This window comes from Borostomias antarcticus (genome assembly GCF_949987555.1).
Source record: "Borostomias antarcticus genome assembly, chromosome: 4".
Classification (NCBI taxonomy): domain Eukaryota; kingdom Metazoa; phylum Chordata; class Actinopteri; order Stomiiformes; family Stomiidae; genus Borostomias; species Borostomias antarcticus.
In genome coordinates this window covers 2,873,428-2,894,137 of record NC_140237.1, presented here as the reverse complement: position 1 = coordinate 2,894,137, position 20,710 = coordinate 2,873,428, and the positions used below count along the sequence as shown (strand labels likewise).

The 20,710-nt window shown below is 46.3% G+C and overlaps 1 pseudogene across 1 annotated transcript; it reads right to left on the bottom strand.

Moving 5' to 3' along the window:
• Positions 1-1,509: 1,509 nt before the first annotated feature.
• On the bottom strand, positions 1,510-11,332 carry LOC311308094 (large neutral amino acids transporter small subunit 1-like; annotated as a pseudogene). The gene is made up of 8 exons: positions 11,250-11,332; positions 9,330-9,520; positions 6,083-6,205; positions 5,811-5,977; positions 5,596-5,748; positions 2,442-2,538; positions 1,998-2,137; positions 1,510-1,542 (listed from the first exon to the last, which is right to left on the bottom strand). The product of its transcript is annotated as a large neutral amino acids transporter small subunit 1-like (transcript).
• Between the last annotated feature and the right edge of the window lie 9,378 nt (positions 11,333-20,710).

The following is a 20,710-nucleotide window of genomic DNA, read 5'->3' as shown; positions in this document are numbered from 1 at the left end:
TAACTACTGTAAGAGAAGGCAAGGATCAATAGCGACGACACAGAAGAGAAGTGAAGGTTTTGTCACGGTGAGTAAGGGGAAAAGGCTGTAAAGGGACTGCTGGGGTTTAACCTGTTCTTTCACCAAAGACCCTACTGTATCTTCAGGACCACAATCTCTCCTAGCATGTGGTCACACACATAAAAATAGAACAAAACAAACACAGACCAGCATACAGTAGGTGCTTTGTGAATAAGCTGCCTTACTGTCCATAGCGACAGAACTTGTCAACATACACTACAAGCCCTCGGATTAATGAAAGAAACAGTAAATGAAACAAAATGTATAATAAGTGACCAAACAAAAAAAAGTGACTTGTGTTTGCATGATGTAGCAGTACGGCAATTAGGTTCCCCACACCCTCTGTTAAAACTGACCTGAAAGTAAGGTCAAAGGTCAATCTAGTGGGGAGGGTCTGCTGTGATAGCAATATACTGTATACACAGAGTAGAGGACTCAAAGATGCCCCCCCTAAGGACAATGTCAATTTGTGGCTTATTAAATACATATTTATAACTGAATTTAGTATACATGTTAGTTATGTTGAAGACTTTACACTTTAATAGCATTTAAGTAAAAAACAAAACAAACTTTGATGATATAATACATGTAAAAAATTGTGTAAAGGGGGCATCTTCCACCACCCGGAGTGCAAGATGCCCCCCCTGGGGGGTGCAAGATGCCCCCCCATGGAATATTGCCTCACTTGTCATTTTAATCTTAAATAATTAATCATAGAGTGTAAAATGAGTCTCAATCTTATAAAAGTAGTTATTCATATTTTTAAATTAATTAATTCTTGAAATATATGCATAGTCTACATCCATTTTGGCATAATATTAGGCATTAGAAATGTGGTTTATTCATACATTTTAATGCAATTTAATGACATTTATAATTAAAAAATGTTGATAAACATACATAATACAATATATAGACACATCATTTAATAATAATAACATTATTCATAATAACAATATTAATAGGCTAGAGGCCTATTAATTAGATTTGCCTTAGGGGGGGGGGGGCGTCTTGCACTCCTGTGCTACATTTGACATTTTCATTCATACTAACCTACCAAAAGTAGATCAATTCACCAAAAGAATGGATTACATTACCTAGAATACCCCTGATAACATGTACAACACGACTTGTATATACAACTTTCTAAAATCTGATATATGCTTATTTTCTAACAGCAGACAATTAGATCAACTTACCTCAAAAAAGTTTTTGCTGAATAACTCTGTCAACTGCTATGTGACAAGTCAAATATTTGATGTGGTGGCCTGGTGCCATCTGAGAAATGTTTTCGGTTGAAAAATAGCACCCCCTAGTGTTCACAGGGGGAATTACATGAGGGGGGGGGCGTCTTACCCTCGGGGGGCGTCTTTGGGTCCTCTACCCTACCAGTAATCCAATGGTTGTGGATCAAATATCAGGACTTTGATTGCAGTGGCTGATATTAGATCAGGTGTCCTGAGGAACCACCTTCAGCAGCTTCTGACAAAACACAATGAAAGAACCTGCAGAAACATCACCATGATCATCGTCAGTAAGCTGTGAGTAGCAGTACGTTACCAGGGTATCAACTTAGGACATACAGTACTGCAAGGTGGTAGAAGATGTTCAGTGGTGTTAGAAGTACACACAAGAACTAAGCAATATCACTCACTAATGCCATAGTGGATCCAGTCAGGCTTGTTCTTCCACCACACTCTGAAAGCGTAAACAGGCACCCCTGTGGCAATGATGCCAAACCCGATGGCTCTCTCCACAGGCGTTCTCCACAATCACACCACCATGAGGAACACACACACCACCACAAAAATGACTGGGAGAGGGAGGTTCACCTGGGGCACACACACACACTCCATTAACATTTCCAAGGTAACTGTACACACACACACTAAGACAAAACCACAATCACAAACACTTTCAAACAAACACCTTGATACTGTAGGACGCTCTAATTCTGGTTTCTTGTAGCGCAGCCACATCATGCCAATGATGGCCAAGGCAACACAGACCCAATTAAAGAAGCTGAAGAAATGAATAACGGAACATGTCACTGGAGGAGGCATAGAGTCATAATGCACTGTGAAGCAGAGACAGGAAATACAATTTTAATAGAAAGACAAGTGTTGACATTACATAGATTCCACCGTAAGTAAGTAGTGATTGTTACTTGTCATTGTTATTCTTAGTATAGACATAACCAATATCACTTGAATAGGCCGAAGCTGGGCTCACTGTTCCCAGAGGTAAGCACTCACACACAGAGGACCTGTTCACTGACTCTGTCTTCAGGGGAGTCGTCCTTCTGCATGATTACTGATCTCTGAGTCTACCTTTACATGACATATCAAATAACAGGGTGGATGCTGAAGTTGTATACACACAGTGAAGGTGGGAGAGGGCACAGGGGTCAGCTGGGTGGGCTGGACCATGGACAGAAGGCTGGGCACGTGACCCTCTCCTGACCCCACGAACAGCAACCTGAGTGAAAGACAGTGACATTTCTGGCAGAAGGCAAACTTGAACTCTGGCAAAACTCTGCAGCCAGTGAAACTTGAATGTGTTGAAAGCCGAGTTGAGGATCTGCTTACTAGTTGAATTTAATGCATATGTGTGTGTGTGTGTGTGTGTGTGTGTGTGTGTGTGAGTGTTTGAAGGTCGTCATGGGTTTTCTCATGCCACTGGAGGTCCATCTGGAAGGATTGAAGATGGTGGGAGTGAGGACTGCGCAGCCACACCCTCACCTTAATCCTCACCTATGCGAAAGCTTCTTGCTCCCCCCCCCCCCCCTCCTAAACCCCCCCAAAGTCCTGCGGCGATGTGGAATGGCGGTAGGCACAGGCCAAGGATGTGGCTGGGAGTGCCTAGCCAAACCATGCACACAGGCGACAGTGGAGTGATGGTCGTTGCAATCGTGGGATGGAGCAGCGCGTTGCCTCGGCAGCTTCCATTGAGACTGAGCAGCCCCACACTGCTCACCCCTGAGATGGGGAGGGACCTGGAAAAGGTGGTCCGAAAATTGTCTGCTCCCTAAACTCCGCACGGTAAACCGCAATCGTCGGAGCATCCCCCTTTGCGGTCGAAAAACTAAAGCAAGAAATAAGCAGCTATGCATTGCTTCGTGGAATGTTTGCACCTTGTTGGACCTGGCTGAAACCCCTGACAGGCCCCACCGTAGGACAGCACTCATGGCCCTGGAGCTCGCAAGATACAACATCGACATTGCAGCTCTCAGCGAGACCAGACTACATGGAGAGGACTCCCTGGCAGAGATTGGTGCAGGATACACCTTCTGGAAAGGGGTCCCCGAAGGCACTCACCGGATCCATGGAGTTGGTTTCGCTGTGAAGTCCCAACTGCTGCAGCGCATCACAGAGTCCTCTATTGGCATCAACGAATGACTGATGACCTGGCGCATTCCCCTTGCAAAGAGACACTTTGCCACTCTCATTAGTGCCTACGCAACTCTCAATGCCATCAAAGAGGACTTTTACCGAGCTCTTGACTCCATCATACAGAAAACCCCAGCTACGGACAAGCTCGTCCTCCTGGGAAACTTCAATGCCAGAGTGGGCACGGAGCACCTGGTATGGGACAAGGTTATTGGCCAGCATGGAGTGGGGAAGATGAACAACAACGACCTCTGGCTCCTCTCCCTCTGTGCAGAACACCAACTGGTCATTACCAACACCACCTTCCAGATGAAGAACAGGCTCAAAACCACCTGGCAGCACCCCCGCTCAAAACATTGGCATCTCCTTGACTATGTAATTGTCCGCCAAAAGGACAGACAGGATGTCCTTTCCACACGAGCCATGCGCGGAGCTGAGTGCTGGACTGACCACCTCATGGTCAGATCCAAACTCCTCATGCGTATTAAACCCCGTGGTCCGAGGACAGCCCCATACCAAAAACTCAATTGCACAGCACTCAGCAGCCCCACCTCCAAAGACCACCTCCGACAGCTCCTTGCTGAAAACCTGGAGAAGATCCTGGAGGAATCAGCCGACTGGCCAGCTCTGCGCCAGGCTATCCACAGCACAGCCTCGGATACGCTTGGCCAGTCGAGGAAACGTCACCAGGACTGGTTTGACAGTAACTCTATTGAGATACGGTCACTCCTCCATAAAGCTCTCCTGTCCTGGATCTCTTACACTGAAGGCCACCTTTACTGCAGCAAGATCTGCAACCCAGCGAGCCCTCTTGTCGATGGAGGACACCTGGTGGGTGCAGAGGCCACAAGAGATCCAAAACCTAGCAGACTGCCACAACACGCAGGGCTTTTACAATGCCATCAAAGCCCTGTACGGCCCCAGGAAGCAGGCGATTGCTCCGATCCGATCAGTTGACGGCTCCACTCTTTTTAAGGACTGTCATGAGATTCTTGCCCGATGGGCAAACCATTTGGAGACTCTTCTCAACCTCTCCAAACCTGTTGATCCTCACATCCTGGATAACCTTCCAGACCTGCCACCAGTTGCATACCTTGACACCCAACCACAATTCCATGAAACCCGCCAAGCCATTGCGGATCTCAAGAACAACAAAAGTGCAAGACCCGATGGCATTCCAGCAGAGGTTTTCAAACACGGAGGGTATCTCCTCACACGCTGTCTGCACCTCCTGATTGCTAACATCTGGGAACAACTCATTAACCAAGCCTCACCACCCCCAGCTTCCACATAAACGGTGTTCCACTTAAAACCGTGGATCACTTTACTTACCTCGGCTCCACTCTGTCCTCATGCTGCTCCCTTGACATGGAAATACACATCCGCATCAATAAAGCCTCATGTTCCTTTGGATGCCTTCGCAGCAGGGTTTTCGAAAACCAAAACCTGAAGGTCAGCACCAAGGTTGCCGTTTATAACGCAATATGTGGCTCCACCCTGCTCTACGGGGCAGAAACATGGAGCCGGCACATCTCAAACCTGCAGTCCTTCCATATCCGCTGCCTCCAGAAGATCCTTGGCCTCTCCTGGGAGGATCGAGTTCCACACAAAGAAATACTCCAGAGCACCAACTCCATCTGTATGGAAGCAGCTGTGGCCAAGAGACACCTATGCTGGATAGGGCACACCATCCGTATGCCAGACAATCGCCTGCCACGCCACGTCCTCTATGGCCAACTACAAGGAGCTAAGCGTGCAGCTGGCGGACAAAAGAGACGCTACAAGGACTACACCAAAGTCCTTTTAAGGCACTCAAACACCAATTCCACGCAGCTTGAAACTCTCGCACAGGACAGATCAGCCTGGCAGTTGACCTGTGCCAGAGCAGTCTCACAAATCCACCACAAAAACTTACAGAGAATGGCTGAGAGGCGCACACAAAGACACCAGCGGGCGGCTGGTATTCCTTTGGCATTGGGTTCCCCTGTTCCACCTGCGGACGAGTGTGCGTCTCAAGGATCGGCCTCAACACCCACGAGAAGGGGCACCAGCGGCAACGTCGCTGACCCCCCCACCCCCACCCTGAAGCAAGCGTCATCATCGGACACGATGGACAGCATTGATGGTGTGTGTGTGTGTGTTCTACCTAGATGAGGTAAAGAGGGAGCGATTGACTGAGCCGAAACAGGACAGCGCAACAAACACAGGGATGATCCCAGACATGACACCCAGATGGTAGTCGCCACATTCCTGTGTATTTAAACTATACAGTGTAGACACATTTGAACGGATAAAAATGCTAAAAATGTGAGTTCAACATCCAAGTTTTATTTCAAATGCTTTTTCAAAAGATTGCTTTACTACTTTCCGGAATTGAAATCAAACTCAATCAACCCTGCAATCCAAAGAAATGAATACCTACCAGTCTCCATAAGCAAATAGGCCACTATACAGAGCCAGCCCAAAGCTGCCACTGTCTGTGTTCGTCTCTTCAAAGGCATTCTCTGGCCAAAGCCTCTCTGTCTCTCCTGAAAGAGTTTGAGTGGGTTGAGGCAGTAAGTATTGTAAGTAGCCTATTAACCAGCTGCAACCACTGTGCCTATGTGATAGAAGTGCAGGTGTCAACCTCTCACCTTTGCCAATCTGCACGAAGCCGATGATGATGAGTGCCAGGGCCAGAAGTTTGGCTGCAGCAAAGGCATCCTGGACCTTTGTGGCAGCTTTGACATTCCAGCAGATCACCGTTGTCAAAAACACTACCCATGCACTCAAGCGCACACACACACACATGCACGCACCCACACACAGACACACACCATTAGCCTTGGTTGAGAGAAAATTTATTCTGGTTGAAATAAAATCAGCTGATTAAAGCTGCTTCACTAATTTCATTCACATTGTCAAAACTAATTAAATCCACCTAAAATCAGATGGTTTCACTGAGTGAGCCATAGGGTCCTACTGAGCCATAGGGTCCTACTGAGCCATAGGGTCCTACTGAGCCATAGGGTCCTACTGAGCCATAGGGTCCTACTGAGCCATAGGGTCCTACTGAGCCATAGGGTCCTCATCCCTACCAGTGGCCTGTGTGTTCCTATTCCATCATTTCTACCCGTGTTGTCGATAGCCGCACCGTGCCTGTGCTCCACCTCCCTGTGCCTTAGGTCTATATGGCTCTGCCCTGCCTGATGATATTCACATGTTTACTTTGGCTCAAATGCAGAGGTGGAAAACCCGGCCTCAGAAAGTAGAAGTACTAACCATGTATTTGCTCCACCCATGCACAAAACCAGCTGATTCCAATCATCACATCTTTATCAGCACGGTAAGATCAATAATTAGTGAAATCAAGCAAATACATGGTAGTTCTACTTTCTGAAGCTGTATTTTCTACCTCTGCTCCAATTTTTTGAATATATCATCATATGGGTTGATATTTCATGTAAAGGTGCTGTAATGACAAATAAGTGGAACCAACAGCATCAATAGCCTACGACCTGAATCTTAGTGGTGCTGATTTATGGATGCAGATTCGTTGAACAGCCGGGGGGAACGTCGGTAGGATTGAAACAATGTATATTTGTTGACAGGGGTGATTTTGTGTTTTCACTGTTATTTTCCTCCAGCAACAATACATACAGTATTACTGTGCCGTTCAGTGGAACACATTAACACGTTTATTTCATACATACTGTTATGTTGGCCATATAACTGGGTTGCGGTTTTATGTCCCAGAACAGACACACAGGTTTGTGGGATCCTCCTGAGCGTTGTGTGATGGGCGTGGGGTCCTCCTTAGCGTTGCCTGATGGGCGTGGGGTCCTCCTTAGCGTTGCCTGATGGGCGTGGGGTCCTCCTTAGCGTTGCCTGATGGGCGTGGGGTCCTCCTTAGCGTTGCCTGATGGGCGTGGGGTGCACACCGGAAGAGAGGGAGGGCATGCTGCACTTCTCAGCCTAGCGGGCTCCGCCCCCCCTCGCTCCTCCGCCAATCAGGTTTCCGGATCGCTACAATACTATAGGCTCTCTATAAACCTCTGTCTCCTCCCTTCTCTACGTACGGAGAACCTAGACTCTCTCCTCCTGCTCCAGAGCTACACTCACTCTAGTCCCGCCTGCCTGCCCCTGAACCACCTCACTGCTCTAGTCCCGCCTGCCTGCCCCTGAACCACCTCACTGCTCTAGTCCCGCCTGCCTGCCCCTGAACCACCTCACTGCTCTAGTCCCGCCTTCCTGCCCCTGAACCACCTCACTGCTCTAGTCCCGCCTTCCTGCCCCTGAACCACCTCACTGCTCTAGTCCCGCCTTCCTGCCCCTGAACCACCTCACTGCTCTAGTCCCGCCTTCCTGCCCCTGAACCACCTCACTGCTCTAGTCCTGCCTTCCTGCCCCTGAACCACCTCACTGCTCTAGTCCCGCCTTCCTGCCCCTGAACCACCTCACTGCTCTAGTCCCGCCTTCCTGCCCCTGAACCACCTCACTTCTGGTTTGGCCTTGGATGGGGGCTAACTGGCTTCGTCCACGTCCCCCTGGAAATGAACACGACGACGGCACTGTGCTCATCGACTGCTGTAAATGCATATTATCTGCAGCACCCCAATGTCACCTTGCTAAATTACCATACAATAATTCCTAACTGCAACATATTTTCCAAAATGCATTACTCAGTAATAATGTAACACATTCATGATTGTACACTTTTTGAACTATTCAAAAATTTTACCGAATGCAATTGTTCTTTAATGTAATAGCCTACATTCATAGATTACATTACACACTTTTTTGACCTAGTTCAGTAGTGTAATCACATCTTCACTTGACATGTTGGTGGCTTATCCATTCCTTTATTTACAAGTTTAGGGAAGTCTTTACTGCCATCTGGTGGCATTTATTGGTAAAATAAAGTTAGTGACAGCAGCTTTAAAGGGCAATGCTCGTTTTTGACAACCTGGACCTTATTTACGACATATTATAAGAAGTTTGACTCACCGAGATCACTTTGGTGTAGTTCGGAGGCCTGTAGAAGAAATTTAAAATCCAGCGCGAGCCAGTATATCCATGTAATGACGGTGATCGGGGCACGGAGAATGCAGTTTCTCAAAATCTATTTTCAGCCGCTAAACGGTTGTTTTCATCAATCAGATTGGATGAATCGACAGTTGAGATTCCTCAACGCGAGGCATTGTTGTGGTTTTCAAATACGGGGTCTTTAGCCTCTGTAATATGATCTTTACACGCCTTTCCCCACTTGCTCCAGCACGCATGCGCACAGGCCAGCGCGCAGACTGGCTATTCTCCGGCTCACATTCTCTGCGCTACGATCGTTGTTGGTGCCGAGAATATTGTCGTCGTCATTCGTCAGCAACAATCCGATCGTAGCGCAGAGAATGTGAGCCGGAGAATAACCAGTCTGCGCGCTGGCCTGTGCGCATGAAAACCACAACAATGCCTCGCGTTGAGGAATCTCAACTGTCGATTCATCCAATCTGATTGATGAAAACAACCGTTTAGCGGCCGAAAATAGATTTTGAGAAACTGCATTCTCGGTGCCCCGACCACCGTCATTACATGGATATACTGGCTCGCGCTGGATTTTAAATTTCTTCTACAGGCCTCCGAACTACACAAAAGTGATCTCGGTGAGTCAAACTTCTTATAATATGTCGTAAATAAGGTCCAGGTTGTCAAAAACGAGCATTGCCCTTTAAGTGTGTAGGCAGCGCCAAAGCCATAAAGGCCAATCAACAATGTAGGAGAGCTGGTGACAGCATATCCTATATACATTAGGCTATCTCTAATTCCCTCCATTCCAAGAGTGTGGCTTGTCCTGATTAGCAGGAAACAAGAATCAAAGACAAACATGTATGGTGCAAGAGACAATACCCATACACTGGCAGGCAAGTCATTTGACCACTGTCTCTCACTGTTTCGGGTACTGGACCACATGGGAAGGCGGGGAAGTTAATAAGTGGCAAAGACGTAGGCAGTACTGGGAAGATGGTCGAATGATCAGTAGCTCTATCCAAAGTTTCAGGAATGCAGGAAGAGGTCCATAGACTTCAAGAATGTATAATCTCCACCCGAATTTTTTTTTTAACCAGGCAAAATAACATTATTATTTACAGTGATGGCCTGGCAAAAAGCACAAGCTTCTTGAGGGAGAGGGGAGGGGGCTGTGAAAAAAGAAAATTGGTGATGGTGGTCCCAAGTTGGGAACATGTCCATGTTCCCCGGGTCCTATGTTCCCCGGGTCCTATGTTCCCCCAGAAAAGGGTCCTATGTTACCCCCGAAACGCGAAAGAAAAACATGATTATGCCATTGCTTGTTAATGCCAAAAGGGGCAGATTATGCACCTATTTTAGAAAGGATCCATTTTCACCGCAATAATCGCAGAATTCCGTCCAAAATATGCGAGGCTTGCATGATTTCATGCCCGCATTTTTCCACATCAAGTTTCAAAAATGTTGCATGTTAACTTGACATGGATCACCATGCATGGATCAGACTAGCCTCAGTACAGGTAGGGGCTACCCAAAGCAGCTCCGACTATAATGTAGGCTATTCTAGATTGTAGGCTAGCCTACTGTTGGTTTTATGCATGGATGTATTGGTTTTATGTCAATGAATGGAGAAGCTGCTTGATGCCTTGGTGAAGTTGACAGTGTCCCAGTCCAAACCCATCCTGCTGTGAGTTGGGATAAGGCTCATAAGAGGCGCAAATCCGTTGGGGGGAAAATCTCTGTGGAGAGAGGATCCGCTCGCAGTACAAATGATAGTCACTCAACCACTATGCTCTTGAAATAACTGAAGTTTAATAAATAGGCTATCACACACATAGGCCTATGGAAAAATATAGACAACAGTTATGTAATTTGGTGATAGGCTAACTTCAGAAAATAAAATACAGTCTAGAATAGCCTACATTATAGTCAGAGCTGCTTTGGGTAGCCTACTGAGGCATTAAATACGGGCGGCGGTATAGCTCAGTTGGTAGAGCGGGTCTAACGAATATTCCCGAACCAATTATATTCCCGACAATATTAGCAACGCCATTCAAAATGGTTATATTTCGTTTCAACTCCATCAACTCCGTGATGCTGCTCCTTGTTTTGCTATTCGAATGACTCCTCTCCTGTACGGGCGCTCACTCTCACTCGGAGGAGGAGACTCTTCAATCACCTGGCTGTCATCATCTCTTCCATCACCTGGCTGTCATCATCTCTTCAATCACCTGGCTGTCATCATCTCTTCCATCACCTGGCTGTCATCATCTCTTCCATCACCTGGCTGTCATCATCTCTTCCATCACCTGGCTGTCATCATCTCTTCCATCACCTGGCTGTCATCATCTCTTCCATCACCTGGCTGTCATCATCTCTTCAATCACCTGGCTGTCATCATCTCTTCCATCACCTGGCTGTCATCATCTCTTCCATCACCTGGCTGTCATCATCTCTTCAGTCACCTGGCTGTCATCATCTCTTCCATCACCTGGCTGTCATCATCTCTTCAATCACCTGGCTGTCATCATCTCTTCAATCACCTGGCTGTCATCATCTCTTCAATCACCTGGCTGTCATCATCTCTTCAATCACCTGGCTGTCATCATCTCTTCAGTCACCTGGCTGTCATCATCTCTTCATCACCTGGCTGTCATCATCTCTTCAATCACCTGGCTGTCATCATCTCTTCATTCACCTGGCTGTCATCATCTCTTCAATCACCTGGCTGTCATCATCTCTTCAATCACCTGGCTGTCATCATCTCTTCAGTCACCTGGCTGTCATCATCTCTTCAATCACCTGGCTGTCATCATCTCTTCAATCACCTGGCTGTCATCACCGCATCCTTCCCCCGACGACCTCGTGCGACGTAACCTTGACATTGTTGTTGAGTAAACGTTCTTTCAATCTTTCATGATTGGTTAGGTTTATATAGGCTAACGGTAATGTAATTTACTATGAAAAGTTTAGTAGCTGGCTATAAATGGCAGTAGCCTACGTGTAGCTGGGTTGACTCCTCCTGAAAATCTTTTCGTTTACGTCACCAGACAGAATCATTTTTTCACTCGAAAGCAGCGTAGGCAAGGCCTAGCTTCTACATGAGAATACATATCTACATGGAAATATAGATTACTACATGAGAATACATATCTACATGGAAATATAGATTACTACATGAGAATACATATCTACATGAAAATATAGATCTACTACATGAGAATACATATCTACATGAAAATATAGATCTACTACATGAGAATACATATCTACATGGAAATATAGATCTACTACATGAGAATACATATCTACATGAACATATAGATCTACTACATGAGAATACATATCTACATGAGAATATAGATTACTACATGAGAATACATATCTACATGGAAATATAGATCTACTACATGAGAATACATATCTACATGAAAATATAGATCTACTAGCCTACATGACAATATCAACATCTAGGCCTACTATATAGCCAATAGCCAAGGCCACAGGTGTCAAAATAGCTGTCAAAATAGCCTATGTTGTTTAGTAGATTTAGTTTAGTAGATTTAGTTGTAATGGTAACGTAGCATAATAACCATACATAGTTGAAATTGATATAGCCTAGTAAAAGGCTATAGACAATAAGGATGACGACGCTGAAGTTAGAACACGTTTCTCAGAACCCGTTTGGAATTATCCTGTCCACCTTAAAAAAGAGGTTCAAATCGGGATTGAATCAAGATTAAAAGAAAACTACCCAAGATGCCACAGGTTCTATGCTACACAGTGGTAGTAGACCCCATGGTAGACCCCCCCCCCCGGTCTGACTCGTGGAGTTTCACGAGATTCTGATGTGCCATTTCAAAATAAAAGCCTTCTAAAGTCTCAGAAACTGCTTAAATCAGGATTAAAAGAAAACTACCCAAGATGCCACGGGTTCTATGATACACAGTGGTAGGAGCATAGACATTATAAAGAACTAGACTGGTCATTGTGCTGTAGAATTCCAATGGACTCACGTCCGACGTGGCAGCCATCTTGTGCAGGGCATCCCACCATGTGACATCAATGATCCCACAGATTCTCTGTGTATATTTGAAATGGTAGATGTTAGATCATCTGGGAGAAAGTCCCTGTAATTGTGCATAAGTGGCATTTTCTATCACTGGGATTAGCTGGAATGCTTGTATATATATTGTGACTTGCCAAGAGATTATAGATGCAGCCCCCCTCCCTTGCCAGTATGCTGTTAAGGTCTACTCTGTATCTGGTCTATTCTCCAGGGTTCCCATTCATTTTTACCAATAAAAATTACAACTTTTCCATGATTTTTCCATAACTTCTTGATGACCATGGGAACCCAGATTCTCACTAGCATCAGTATCAACTAGAAAAACCACATAGCGGCTAAATGCCTCCGCCCAACAATGCAAGTTGCAGTTATCATTCAGTTGGTCTTGAGAGAGGGCCCCTGTGTTGATGTGGATGGTGCTTGTGTACGCTAGCTTGCTGCTATTCTAGCTGTAACACTGGTCGTGAAACTCTCGTGAAACTCCACGAGTCAGACCGGGAGGGGGTCTACTACCACTGTGTAGTATAGAACCCGTGACATTTTGAGTCGTTTTCTTTTCATCTTGATTCAATCCCGATTTGAACCCTTTTTTTTAAGGTGGACCGGATAATTCCAAACGGGTTCTGAGAAACGGGTTCTAACTTCAGCGTCGTATAAGGATGTACTTAAACAATAAAATACTAACCTGGCCTTCAGGCTGAAGGAGCAGTAGGCTATTGACAGAAAGCCAAAGCTATAGGCTCCTAATTGGGTTTTAAAGGCTAGAGATGTAGATATATCCATTAGGTATTTGTATGAGCTAGAGAAGTGGCCTAAATGGAGTACTACAGTATTAATTACTGCAAGTTTGGTGTATAGACATAGGTATAGAATAACGTTATAATTACGTTAAAGAACAGAATAAGTTAAGAGAGCATGTTTATTAGCAAATTAGACCCGTTCAAGGGCTCTTTAAATATATAACCTATAGATTCAGTGATGTTTATTTGTCATATATAGGCTATAGGATAGACTGTCTGAGTGAAGCCTGAGTGAAATTTACTTAGGCGTTATGCTACCAGAAAAAAATATTTCTACCGAACCCATAGCTTCATAAAACTCACAGAGAACTGAAACTCCCCACATCCTACAGGTTTCTGATTATGCATGAATCTATTTAAATATCCACTTGTGCTTTGTTACTATTTGAAAAATTCACATTTTACAAGCCATAAAAAACGTATATATGTTCTAACTATGGAAATCGATAGAACAGTAGCCTACAGTATTGTGTGAATTTTCAGCAATGTGTTTAATGTGTGATAATGTCTGAACAGCCCTGGGCTCTATACCATGCCTGGGCTATGCAGCAGGCTGTGTGTGTGCAGGTTTAATGTGTTTAATGTGTGATCATGTCTATACCATGCCTAGCCCTATGCAGCAGGCTGTGTGTGTGCAGGTTTAATGTGTTTAATGTGTGATCATGTCTGAGCAGCCCTAGGCTCTATACCATGCCTGGGCTATGCAGCAGGCTGTGTGTGTGTGCAGGTTTAATGTGTGATCATGTCTATACCATGCCTGGGCTATGCAGCAGGCTGTGTGTGTGCAGGTTTAATGTGTTTAATGTGTGATCATGTCTATACCATGCCTAGCCCTATGCAGCAGGCTGTGTGTGTGTGCAGGTTTAATGTGTTTAATGTGTGATCATGTCTATACCATGCCTAGCCCTATGCAGCAGGCTGTGTGTGTGTGCAGGTTTAATGTGTGATCATGTCTATACCATGCCTGGGTTATGCAGCAGGCTGTGTGTGTGCAGGTTTAATGTGTTTAATGTGTGATCATGTCTATACCATGCCTGGGCTATGCAGCAGGCTGTGTGTGTGCAGGTTTAATGTGTTTAATGTGTGATCATGTCTATACCATGCCTGGGCTATGCAGCAGGCTGTGTGTGTGCAGGTTTAATGTGTTTAATGTGTTTAATGTGTGATCATGTCTATACCATGCCTGGGCTATGCAGCAGGCTGTGTGTGTGCAGGTTTAATGTGTTTAATGTGTGATCATGTCTATACCATGCCTGGGCTATGCAGCAGGCTGTGTGTGTGCAGGTTTAATGTGTTTAATGTGTGATCATGTCTATACCATGCCTAGCCCTATGCAGCAGGCTGTGTGTGTGTGCAGGTTTCCGGTGCGCTAGGGGATGGCGTTCGGTTTCAGTCGCATCGCAGCCTAGTCGTGAAACCAGCAGGATATTTCCCGAAGGTCGTCGACTCCTGGTCAAAGCGAGGACGAGAGAAGAAAAACCGGCAGAAAGCCTACATTGAAACTGTAAGTTGTCACTGACATAATGGCAGATTGAATGTTTGTTTTGGTGTTAATGCCCAGACGAGCGTGTGTGTGGTGGCTCAGCCGGGGTGGCCCAGCGGGGCGGCCCCGCCAGGTCGAGGGCTGGTCCACCCACAGACCAGGGCTGATCACCACCCATCCGGGGCCTCGGTTACTACGACGCGAAGATCTCCTCAAATAACTGGATGATAGCGAGTCCATAGCGAGGTCTTGACCACCGTTTGTACACAATTGTTGTGTACGTTTGCGTGCTTGACTTGATCTGCGACCCTCTGAACGTTTTGGTCCAACGGTCATAAATACCAAACTGAAATCCATTTTGAGGTCTGCGAGGAAGCTAGCTAGGTAGGCTAGCAGGCTAGGTGGGCTAGCAGGCTAGGTAGGCTAGCAGGCTAGGTGGGCTAGCAGGCTAGGTGGGCTAGCAGGCTAGGTGGGCTAGCAGGCTAGGTGGGCTAGCAGGCTAGGTAGGCTAGCAGGCTAGGTAGGCTAGCAGGCTAGGTGGGCTAGCAGGCTAGGTGGGCTAGCAGGCTAGGTGGGCTAGCAGGCTAGGTGGGCTAGCAGGCTAGGTGGGCTAGCAGGCTAGGTGGGCTAGCAGGCTAGGTAGGCTAGCAGGCTAGGTAGGCTAGCAGGCTAGGTAGGCTAGCAGGCTAGGTAGGCTAGCAGGCTAGGTGGGCTAGCAGGCTAGCTAGCTACGAACATAGCATACGAAGCAAAGGTACAAATCCAGAGACATTTACATGCATTGGCAACCAACGATTTTGTGTAGAGCAAGCTTATTATCTTAGCTGGCGATTCTACCATCTCTGTTTCCAGCCAACCAGCTCGTTGCCTTGCAGAGACGGTCCAGCTAGCTAGCTACCCTAGCATCATAGTCTGGGTCTACCGCTAGCATCATAGTCTGGATCCACCATCGCAAAGCCTAGTCCTGCTGTGCCTTTCTTTTCATCGGATTGCAGTGGATAGCTAGTGGACAGGGTGTTTTGACAACCGTGGTTTTGGTTCCAGATGTTGTTTTACGGATGGATGCCTGTGGCGGCAGTGATAATCACCATTTCCATCGGCTCAAAGCTGTATTTTGCCATGTCATACAGTTGTAAATGAATGGCTGGCTTGGCAATGCACACTACCATTGAGATTGCACATTGCAAATGCATCGAAAGTAAATCGATTTGAATAGTTATTGACAACTAGGGGTCGATGATAGAGATCAGAAGAATACATTGTGTTTCTGAAGTTTATTTGCAGGCTTGGGTAATAGTTGCATCTTGTAAAAATATGTAGCCTATTTGTCTTGATATCCCTTCATGTCTGTGATCTACATTGCAACTCACAGTGCTGTAGGAAGTTTAGTGAATGTGTTTACTGAATTAATCTCAATGTACTATGATAATTGTCTAATTGGCTTGCTCCATTTATGTTTTTCTCCATTTTCTTTTCCTCTGTAGGGTTCCATCTGCTAAAGGCAAATGGATGATGTAGGCTAATCATCAGTTTGGACTATACTCTTCTCTCACTAGCCTGAACTTCTGTAATGGACAATCACATCTCAGTTTCCCAGAGCCTGTAAAACGCACTCTCTTTGGACATCATCGCCCAAGCCAAATCTTCCTCCTTAGCTGGACTCCTTCTGAATCTCCTTGGCTTCCTCTCACACACTGAAAGCTGAATCCATACATGCGAAGTGGCAGGATGACGGAGGCGTGGCAGCAGCAGCATGCTGTGGCTCCACCGCCCGTGGTGCACACCCTCCCCCCAGCCACAGATAACCCCCTGGCCTGTGCTGTCTACGGGGTGGTTCTGCAGCCTGAGTCTGCCCTGCAGCAGCCGCAGCACAGCCAGCACGGCCAGCAGCACTCTGTGCCCTCCCAGCAGCCCTCCCTACAGGTAGGGGGCGAGGGAGGGCACAAATGTGGAGCCTGCGGCCATGACATCTCTCACCTGGCCAACCCACACGAGCACCAGTGCATGGTGAGCCAGGACCGCTCCTTCCAGTGCACCCAGTGCATGAAGATCTTCAGCCAGGCCACAGACCTGCTGGAGCACCAGTGCGTACAGGTGGAGCAGAAACCCTTCGTATGTGGCGTGTGTAAAATGGGTTTCTCCCTGCTCACCTCACTGGCACAGCACCACAATGCACACAATAATGGAAACAATCCGATGAAGTGCTCCATCTGTGAGAAAACCTACAGGCCAGGCTCTGGGAATGCAACACCGACTTCCTCATCCGCTAACCCTCAGCAGGCATCCACCGGTGAAGCTTCCACAGCGTTTGAGGCCTCGGCACCAGACAGGCCCTATAAGTGTTCAGTGTGCCACAAGGGCTTCCGCCATTTGTCCGAGCTGTCTCGCCACGAGCGGGTGCACACGGGCGAGAAGCCCTACAAGTGTGACACCTGCGACAAGAGCTTCAGTCAGTCGTCTCACCTGGCCCACCACCAGCGCACCCACAGCTCCGAGCGCCCGTACAAGTGCGCCGTGTGCGAGAAGTGCTTCAAGCACCGCTCCCACCTGGTGCGCCACATGTACGCCCATTCCGGGGAGCACCTGTTCAAGTGCAATTTGTGCGAGATGCACTTTAAGGAGTCGTCAGAGCTCCTGCACCACCAGTGCCAGCCCATAGGGGAACGGCCTTTCCGCTGTGGCTCTTGTGGAAAGGGATTCAAGCGGCCGTCAGACCTGCGGCAACATGAACGCACCCACTCTGAGGAACGGCCCTTCCAGTGTGACGAGTGTCAGATGAGCTTCAAACAGCAGTACGCTCTGGTGCGCCACCGCCGCACACACAAGAACCCCGCCGACCGGCCCTTCAAGTGCAACCTGTGTGACAAGGGCTTCCTGCAGCCCTCCCACCTGCTGTACCACCAGCAGGTTCATGGGATGGAGAGCCTGTTTAAGTGTGCATCCTGCCAGAAGGGCTTCAGCCAATCAGGAGAACTGCTTAGGCACAAATGTGGTGGCTCGGGGTCTAGCTCTGCACCAGTGGAGAAGCCTTACAAGTGTGACGTGTGTGGAAAGGGCTACAAGAAGAATTCAACACTCCAACGACACCAGAACTCTCACTGCACAGAGAAACCACTCAAATGCTCCCTGTGCGATCGACGTTTCGTGTCGTCTTCCGAGTTTGTGCAGCACCGCTGTGACCCGACTCGAGAGAAACCGCTTAAGTGTCCGGACTGTGAAAAGCGCTTCAAGTACTCCTCTGAGCTGCAGCGCCATCGACGTGTTCACACCGGTGAGAAACCTTACAAGTGTGCCAGCTGCGATAAGAGTTTCAAGCAACGTGAACACCTGGCCAAGCACCAGAGCGTCCACTCACGGGAGACCCAGTTCAAGTGTGTCTGGTGTGGGGAGCGTTTTGTTGACCTGACAGCCCTGCAGGAGCACACGGTCCAACATACTGCTGAAGGGGGTGGAGGTGGCTACCCTGCGGCCCCCTGTATACCATGATTTGACCTGCTGCTAACCCCCTATGCACAGTGAGAAAGAATGATGCCTTTTCTAGGCGTACAGCACCACTCTCTGCCACCCCATGTATACGTAGGCCTACAGTCCTACAAGCATTCTTTGCATTTAGTGACACATACCTCACCCTCGGTTTTGCATAATAACCTGTAGCAAAGATTCGCCTCCTTTGGTGCATGGAGATATTGCCACGTCTTCATGCATAAACTGCCCTCATTAGAAATTACTTTGCTGGTTCTTTGTCCTCAACTAACACATGAGTTTGGCACCTTCCTCTCTGCCTTCATCCGATGACCCACATTCACAGAGGGCATCGTCCTTGCCATTAAAAAAAAATCACAAAATGCAACTTGCAGTGATGTTACAGTTAGACAGAAATGTGGGAAATGTATTGGCTTATACATCAATCCTGATTGAAGATCAAGTGCAGAGTGTGAAATTTCCTATGGTTGCATGACAAGAGTGTTTTGTAAAATGTGAATCCATTATTTGAGTTTCAAATAATGGTGGGAAAGTGTTTCCTCTCATTTCATGTGCCTATTTTTTGTCAGTCTTATTGTGGTCAATTATATTCCTTTTCATTTATTTTAAGTCCCGGGCACTGCTAATATTTAGAAAAACCTCTCTGAATGCAGTTAAAGGCTGATCCAACAAAAGTCTCTGAAGTAGATCCAAATATTTCTGCATGAGTATTTGTGACTTTTTTTCTTTAACACAGTTGAATTATTAGATTTTGTTTACTGAAGACTACATAAAGATAAAAAGAAGTTGAATTGTGATATGTTGTAGCATATATATCCTCTGTAAATATGTGGTAGATAACTATTGCATCTGTGTACTATATTGAAATGGCAACTGTTATTTGCCATGCCATTCCATGCCCCCCCCCCACCTGGATCATTTCATACTGTAAAAACACATGGCAGCAATGTGCACACGATCCTCCCTACAATGGTCACAACTTCTCAATATTTGACATACTGTTTGTACATACTTAGTATATAGATGCTCATGTAGAGGATGCAAATGTACTGTGCTTCTGTTACCGACTTTTTTACTGACTTGAGATGGTTTTAATTCTCAAGTAGAAAGGGTGAGGACTCCATTTACTTTACAATAGAGATGTGTAGGACAGGATGCTTGAGTTATTTCCTTCACTCGCCACAATTTAGAGCACCAGTTTGTGTGATTAAAAAAGCAAGTTAATTCTATATGGTATTATGGTAATCATGATTTTCATTTCGAAGAGTTTGCCTTGGTTGATGTGTGGGATTTTGTCTTGAATCTCCAACCTTCTTTGGTTCTAAGTGAACTTGTATATTGTTCTCAGTTGCCTCTGGGAAAGCTGTGTGACGACTTGCGTTGGTCTAAATGTGGAGGGCAAAGTAAAAGAAAATGTGTTCATGTATGCTAGTTATACATTGTGCTATTTTATATTGTTTACAATCTACAATGTATTTAAAAGGAGAAAAAAACAATTTGTCCAGTTGCTCTAACCCTAAGTGTTTTGGAAGGATATAAGATATGTTAAACAGTGACAGGTCGGAAGTAAGAATTGGGTGGGATGTGGTAGAAGCACTTTGCCAACAGCTATGCCTCCTTCCGCATCTGCATGTCAGTGCTGGTCAGCTATGTTGTAAATTGGTGCATTTGCCTCCCAACCTATTTTATGTGGAAGATCATGTATGTGTGACGATGGGGTTGTGTGCATTCAATCTTTCAATGAATGTACACCATGCTCATATTGTATACAAACAGCACTAAAATAATAAATACATCTCACATCAAAAAGTATAGGTTGCTCTGTCTTTTGTGTCCATATAAATCACATATCACGCCATTTCAGCACTGATGAGCCTCGTGGACAAGAACTAGTCACACTTGCTCTCTGAAATAAATGTCACTGTAAATGTTAACGTTATGATAACATTAGCTAGAGTGGGTTTTCTGTAGAACTAGCCTGCTGAAGGGCACACTTAATTAGAGAAGAATATGCTACGGATGAAACCATATTTTTTATATAATCTGATAGAGTATGTTATCTCTGCTATCGTAATAAAAGACCTAAAGATATGTATCTATAAACCAGTTCCTCGGCTGCTCCAAACCCAAACCCCAGCGTTACTCAACGAGGATCACTTCCGGGTCATGTTGATCGCAACGGGAGACCAGCAACGACGGGAATCTCGGTGCCCTCTTGGAACAATTGAAAGCTTTAAAACACATCCAATCGTAAAAAAGGGTAACGGGAGATTTGCTCAAGTGTAAATCCTTGGTGGAGCGTGTTTAGCGGCTGCGCCCCGGTGAGGGACCCCTGAGCTGGCTCCATGCTAAGCTAGCTCCATGCTAGCCTCACCTCCTCTCTGAACCAGTGAGTAAGGGACCAGCCAGCTGTCAACAACCAGCTAGC